This window comes from Leopardus geoffroyi, chromosome A2, assembly GCF_018350155.1.
Source record: "Leopardus geoffroyi isolate Oge1 chromosome A2, O.geoffroyi_Oge1_pat1.0, whole genome shotgun sequence".
Taxonomy (NCBI): domain Eukaryota; kingdom Metazoa; phylum Chordata; class Mammalia; order Carnivora; family Felidae; genus Leopardus; species Leopardus geoffroyi.
The window spans coordinates 61518332-61525966 of NC_059331.1; positions in this window are offsets into that span (position 1 = coordinate 61518332).

The window sequence follows — 7635 nt, forward strand, 5'->3', positions numbered from 1 at the left end:
GCCAGGGCTGGGTGGGGCGGGGCTGGAGAGCTCGGAGGCGGGGCGTGGGGGCGGGTCCTGTGATGTGGGGGCGGGGCTATAAAGGGCAGAAACTGGCTTGGGGCGGAGCCATGGAATGTGGAAGCGTAGCTTGGGGCGGGACCCGCGGGGGTCGACGGGGGTGGGCGGAGCCGGCGACCGCAGTGGGCAGGGCCAGGCGGGGGTCCTCCTGCACCTGGCGACGCGGAGCCGGGTGGAAGGTGAGGGTGGAGGGCTTCAAACCCGGGAAGGTTTTCCAGTCCAGCGGCGTTGGTACCACTGACCGGCCATTCGGAAAAATAGAAGTTGGCTCCCTCCGTCCTTAACACCGAAATGTAATCCAGATGGATCAAACATCCAAACCTAAAAAAGAAACCAGAAAAACGTCTTGAAAAGTCCACGAATGTTTTCATAGTCTGTCACGATAAACCTGGAGACACGGAAGAAAAAGAGTGATAAGCTTGACCACATTCACATTTTAAATGTGTTAAAAATTATAATCAAAAGGCAAACCCCGGGGAAAATATTTGCGATGTATTTTGAAATTGTCTAATTCCTGTAATTGTGAAACTATCCACAGATAAATAAGAAAAAGACAGTGATCTAATGGAAAAATCGGCAGGAACACCGGGAGGAATGCCACAGAAGAAACACTACTCAGTAAACTCCCACCGGATTGCCTGACCTGGGCACTTGTCAGATGTGAGGGGACTGGCACTTTGTAGAAAGGACTTCTTGGAAGCCAATTTGGCAACCATATCCAACAAAATGAAAACAAAAATCACACCCAGCAATGCCTTTTCCAACATAGGGATTCTTTTGATTGTCTAGATCAGGCTGGGACAGCTGACATCCTGACAGTAGGGAGCTGCTCCTCTCTTATTTTCAGGTGCCACATGTGGGAATCTTTTTGTTGAAGCAGGTTTAGCCTATGCTCAGACTAACAGGTGGGACAGACCAGGTGTAACCTGTTCCTGCCCCTCTCCTTGATCTCCTCTCCCTGGGGCCTCCTGTCAAGGGCACTAGGCACAGGGCTGAGAGAGGCCTCTTCTGCCTCCACTGCCCTCCTGGGCCACGGGACGCTCACTCCTCAGCCAGGAGGCCTGGGCTTTGGCCCCTCTCTCATTTCCCTGTGCCCATTTCTCTGGCCAGCAGGGAAGGAGGAGCTCCCAGGGCCTGTGTAAGGGGTCAGAGCCTCGTTCCCCACATGTGGGTCCTGCCTCTCCTCAGGGAGCAGCCATCTCTCCCCTAGAACGATTTCCTTTCCTCTTGTGTCCTGTGTCTCTAACTTCTAATGACCCATCACACCTGAATGCTTAAAACACGGGGCAACTTGCAAAACGGAGGAACATGGGCCTTCCCACACCCAGGGAGGATCAGGGAGGGGAACCCTCTGTGCCCACTGAGTGGAGGTTGGGCACCAGTGGGCGAGGCCACAACACTGCTGGGTGGGGTGCTCCTCTCCGCAACACTGTGGACCATCAGGTCGCCATCTGGCCCGCTGGGAAATGGAAGCTTCAGCCCTCTACTTCCAATAAACGTGCCTTGGGGTTGCCAGACCCCTAAGTCCCTAGCCTCAGGGACTTTCCCCATGCCGAGACCACCCCTCAAAAAGTCAGGCTGCACAGATGACCTCTTGCCTGGGCCCTTGCAGCTGCCCTGGGGACCGATGCTCCCACCCGCTCTATACCGCGGCTGTCTCATGCTGTGATGTGGATTAGTTTTGCCCAGATATGTGAGCTTGCATTTTTCTAAGATGAATCTCATCTAGCTATTTCCGGTTTCCACCTCCAGCTCAGAGAGGTCCCTGGGAGGATCTTCCAAACCTCCCTGTGGACCTTTTCAAAAGTTCACTTTGGTGCTATTTGCACCTGTCCTTGGCCTCTGGGGCCAGGACTCTGCCCTGGCTCAGGGGGCCACCACTCCTTCGGGTTCCTGTGTTTTGGGGGCTGCCTGCCAGCAGCATCCCAGAGAGCATGTGGTCAGGCTGCTGACACTCCAGCCGCTAGTGCTAGCCAGGGGCCTTCCTTCGCTCCCTCCACATCACCGTGGGCTTGGGGTACCTGGTGTGGCAGTCAGCTCAGGCTGACACAATGGAACACCACACTGGAGGCTTGAATAACAGCAACTTACTCCTCATAGTCTGGAGACCCGAAGTCCAAGTCAAAGTGCAGGCAGGTAGACTCCGTCCTGAGGCATCTTCTCTTGGCTCATGTGGCCTCTTCGTGTGCTATGGAGAGACGGTAAGAGAGAGATCTCTGCCTCGCCCCTTGCCACTAATCCCATCAAAACAGGACCCTACCCTCATGACCCCATTTGACATTATTACCTCCTAAAAGCCCTGTTATCTCCAAATATTGGAGATACTACATTGACGGTTTAGATTGCCACATAGAAATTTGAGGGAGGCGAGGGAGACAATTCAGTTCATAGCACCCTGTGTTTTTCCATCCTGGCACTGCCGTAATAAACCACAACAAACTGAGTGGCTTCAAACATCAGCAATTTCTTCTCTCCCAGCTCCGGAGGCCAGAGTTCTAAGGTCAACAGCCGTGCTTCCCCTGCAGGCTCTAGGGGAGGGTGCTTCCTGCCTCACAGAGAGGGTCCGGGTAGGTCTGGGCCCGTGGCTGGTCCCTCCAGTGGCTGCCTGCCCTCCCCCCCCCCCCCCCCCCCCGCTCCCCGCCACCCCAACAGTCCTCTCCTCTTTTCTTAAAAAGGCCCCAGTCATTGAACTTAAAGCCCGCCCTGGGGCGCCTGGGTGGCGCAGTCGGTTAAGCGTCCGACTTCAGCCAGGTCACGATCTCGAGGTCCGTGAGTTCGAGCCCCGCGTCAGGCTCTGGGCTGATGGCTCAGAGCCTGGAGCCTGTTTCTGATTCTGTGTCTCCCTCTCTCTCTGCCCCTCCCCCGTTCATGCTCTGTCTCTCTCTGTCCCAAAAATAAATAAACTTTGAAAAAAAAAAAAAAAAAAGCCCACCCTAACTCAGGATGACCTTGTCTTGAAATGTCTTATCTTAATTACATCTGCAAAGACCCTTATTCCAAATAAGGTCACATTCTGAGGTTCCAGGTGGATGTGAATGGGGCGGGGGGCGGGGGCCAGGGGGGGGGAGGGGTGGATGGCCACCATTTACCCTGCTGCCTGAGTCCACAGCTCTGACCTAGGTCAGCTCTGGACTCTGCTGCTGGGGCTCCGTGATCAACCTTGCTGAGCTGCAGAGATCTATCAGAGCTACGGGATTTGGTTTCTGATAGGAATAGATGTGCTAATGTTAGGTGCTGTGGCTTGCCAAGGGCCTGGAAGTTTGTATAATAAAGATGCTTTATTTTTGAGGAACCATACTGCCTTTTCAGGAGGAGGTGGGTTGCTGATTGGATGGCATCTTAGCCCGTTTGGACAACTATAGTGAATCCACGCACTGGAGGCTTATAAACAACAGATACTTACTTCTCACGGTTCGGGAGGCTGCGGAGGGTTGCGGACTTCTTGCTGTGGTCTCACAGGGTAGAAGGGGTCACACACGGCAGCTCTTTCACAAGGGCCCTGATCCCATCCAGGAGGCTGTACCCTCATGACCTAATTACCTCTCAAGGCCCACCTCCTAAAACCAGGGTTCCAACATGTGAATTTGGGGGTGGGGGGGGACCTAGACAGGCTTGGTATAAGAAAGAGGTGGGGAGACTGGAAGGTCAGGATCTGGAGCAGAAAGACACGGCCAGAGGGAAGAAGACAGCCTCTGACTCCCCTCACCACGGGAACGTGGCCTGAGAATGACAGAGAAGAGGCATGTCCTTCAGTGAAGTTCTTTGGGTTCAGCTGGCCAACCAGTCCTGGTTCCACTTGGTTGCCAACAGTGGGGAGCTAGGGGGTCCCAAGGCTTATGAGAAGAGGGGTGTTTGCTGACCCAAACTCCATCATAAGTTAACTAAATCATCTCTTCCCACTACAGACTATTCCATTTATATTAGGACAGAATATGACGTTACTACATTCTTGAATGGATGTGACTGAAAGTCAGTAACGGGAAACCTCACTGGGGTGGGGTGGGGGGGAGGTTCAGGCAGGGGGAGCTCGCGGCCCGAGGTCGACTGCAGACCGCCAGGAAGAGCTGACCTTGACCTTACCTGGATGTGACCTTGCACGTGGTCGTGCTCCCACTACCCCTGCAGTGGGCACTGCCCCCACCTCCTGCCAGCAGCTCCGTCGGCAAGAAGCCACCACACTGGCCACTGGAAGTCTCCTCCACACACTGTTCCTTGGAACGGCCCCTCCGAACTTTCTCCTTTTCTCCCCTGTTCCCCCCACTTGCCCTGGTTTAGCCACAACCTGTTTGTCCCGGGTTGTAATCCTCCTTTACTCCTGAGTAAACCCCTCTGTTCCTGGTAAAAGAAATAACTATCAGTGGGGTTTTTGTTGTTGTTGTTTTTTTAACATTTATTTATTTTTGAGAGACAGAGATAACAGACCGTGAGCTGGGGAGGGCCAGAGAGAAAGGCAGACACAGAACCTGGAGCAGGCTCCAGGCTCTGAGCTGTCAGCACAGAGCCCGACATGGGGCTCAAACCCACCCACCGCGAGATCATGACCTGAGCCGAAGTAGGATTCCCAACCGACTGAGCCACTCAGGCTCCCCAATAACTGTCAGTGTGTATCATTGAGGTTAACAGAACCAATGTCCTTTATTTAGATATTTTCCCATTTACTACTGTTATCATTGCAGTAAAACAAAGATATGAAGATGGGGGTTTCCAGAGTACTGGCTTCAAGGAAAGCCCCGGGCCAGCCAGTCTGGCCGGATTGTCTAGCGGCTAGGGGGGGCAGCGGCGGGGAGGGGCCTCCACAGTGGAGGGGGGAGCCTGTCCCCAGGGCACGGGGAGAAGACCAGGCGCTGAGCAAGTTCACCTGAGGCGAGAATCGGGGGTGTCACGGTTTGCTGCGGGCCTGACCCAGCAGCTCCCGTGGGGAGTGGGGCTAGGCCTGCCCTCACCTCCCCCAGATATCCTCTGTCTTCCACCCGCTTCAAGCTCGTGCTTGGCTTTGTTGCCAAGTATTTGGACGGCTTTACCAGCCTGTTTCCTGGTTTGTACACGTCAGCGATGAAGCGCCCTCCTGCATCAGGTGATGTGCAGACTCAGTGAGAGCTGACGTGTTCAATCAATCACAGCATGTGGGCTTTATCGGGATCCCAGTTCAAATAAACCAGCATAGACAGCAGAATTCGGGAAGCAGCTGGGGAAGTGCGCGCTGACTGATCCTAGCTCTGAGTGCTTAACGGAATTGTGGTCAACGGTGACCCCGGTGATGTTGAACAGAGAGAGGCAGAGGGAGCCCTTTCATTTAGAAATGCACAATAAAATGTTTCCTGCTGAAATCACATGATGTCTGGGATTTGCTTCAAATGATGCTGGGGTAGAGGAAAGCATGGGACACTGTGAAACAAGACGGCGCCATGAACTGATAACTTAGATGCCGGTGATGGAAGGAAGTTCAGCTCATCGACTCTCCACTGGTGCATATGTTTGAAATTTTAATAATAAAATGTTTTTTAAGCATATGTACATACAGTCTCTTCCAGGCACTGTCTTAAGCTCTTTTTTTTTTTTTAAGTTTATTTTGAGAGAGAGCACATGAGCAGGGGAAGGGCAGAGAGACAGGGGGAGAGAGAGAGAGAGAGAGAGAATCCCAATCCACACTGTCTGCACAGAGCCCAACATGGGGCTCGATCTCACAAATCATGAGATCACGACGTGAGCTGAGATGAAGAATCAGACGTCCAAACGTCTGAGACACGGAGGCGCCCACATCCTAAGCTCTTTACACATGTCAGCTCGTCGACGCCCAGGACATTCCTGTCAGTGGATGACCTTCATGTTCCCACTTGCTATGGAGGAAACAGAGACACAGAGAGGCCAAGTAACTTGCCTGCATTTGCACAGCTAGTGAACGGCAGTGTTGGGATGTTGTGTTGGAAAAACACTCCTGTGTCTCCTTTACTGTCGCACAACTTCTGAACCCACACCGAGCAGTTCTCTGACACCAGCTGCTGTCCTGAGGTCCAGTTCGGTTCTGACACCAACTGCAGTTGGCGCAGATCCTGTGGGTCAAGGGCTCGGCCACTGCTCCACTTCTGCCAACCTGCAGTCCCGGTGCTTCTGTGCCTTTGACTGGCTGCAAATCGGGGTTCCCTGGAAGCCCTCCTCAATTCAATCATGTGTTAGAGCGGCTCACAGGACTCAGGAAAACAGTCTGCCTCCTAGAGTGCTTTTTACAGAGGATATTAAGGGATAGGAATGAGCAGCTAGATGAAGAGTCACACAGGACAAGATCCAGAAGGGTGCGGGGCACAGGTGATTCCTGCCCCAGGGAGATGGAGTGCGCCATGGCAAGGTCTCTGAACCCTGTACTTCAGGGATTTTATGGGGGCCTCCTCTCGGGGGCAGGGTCCATCATTGACCAAACCACCAGCCCCTCTCCCTTCCCTGGAGGATGGGAGTGAGGCGGAATGCTCCAGGCTCCTAATCATGGCTGAATCTTTCTGGTGACCACCCCCCTGAAGCCAACCACACTCTCCTCTTAGAACAAAAGACATTCCCTTCACCCAGGAAATTCCAAGAGATTTAGGAACTCTGTGTCTGGGATGGGATCAGAGACCGAATATCGGGACAAAACATGTGCCCAGTGCTCTCGTCACTTAGGAAATTACAACGGCTTTGGGAGCTCTGTATCAGGAAGTGGGGGCAGACACCCATATGCGTATTTTTCATTATTTCACAGATGTGACCCAAGAAGCCTGTCTCCATCACGGACACCCCCAGGCTGTGTGCTTCCAAAAGCCCGGATGGTTATGTAACAAACTGTTACTGGTTCTCTCTGGGAAGTGGGTTACATTCAGTAAGACCTACCGTACTCACTTTGCTCTATCTGCCTATTTGTATTTTCTGATTTTTCTACAATGAGCACCCACCACTTGCATGATAAGGAACTTGGAAATAAGAAGGGTGTTCAGTACATCCGCAGCCAGCGGCCGCGAGGAGTTGCAACTTTGCCAAGTGGGGATGCCGAGCCCGCTGGGGTGCAGGGGTGGGGCAGGGGTCGGGTGGGCAGGGGCACCAGACATTCTGAGACATCACCATCCCCACCCCCGTTTCTGATGACTCCAAGCTGGCAGAATTGCAGACCCAGCAGCAAGGTTGACGGGATCTCCTGATGTCCAGCTCAGCACTAGCACTGGGGGTCCTGCCCCCTCAAGAGCACTCGTTCCAGGAAGTGACATCTCAAGGGGGAACAGGGTCAAGTGACCACCTCCACATCACATCTGACCCCCACATCAACCTGGATGGGGTAGGGTTACTTCTCTCCACACCCTCACTGGGTGCGTCTGACCTTCCCCTCCCCCATTAGTCACCCCCAAATCCACAGAGCCTCATTCATGCCCCTGTGCTCAGGCCTATGTGACCAGCTGTCCACAGGGCGTGGCCCCAACCCTGGCCTACCCCTCCACTCCCCTCTACAGACTCGTCCTGTGGGCCTCTCTCAGACCTCCACCCACCAGTTACAAACGTAGATACATGATGAAAATAATACGAAGAAATTAATCAATAAGCGAAAGGGCAGGAGGG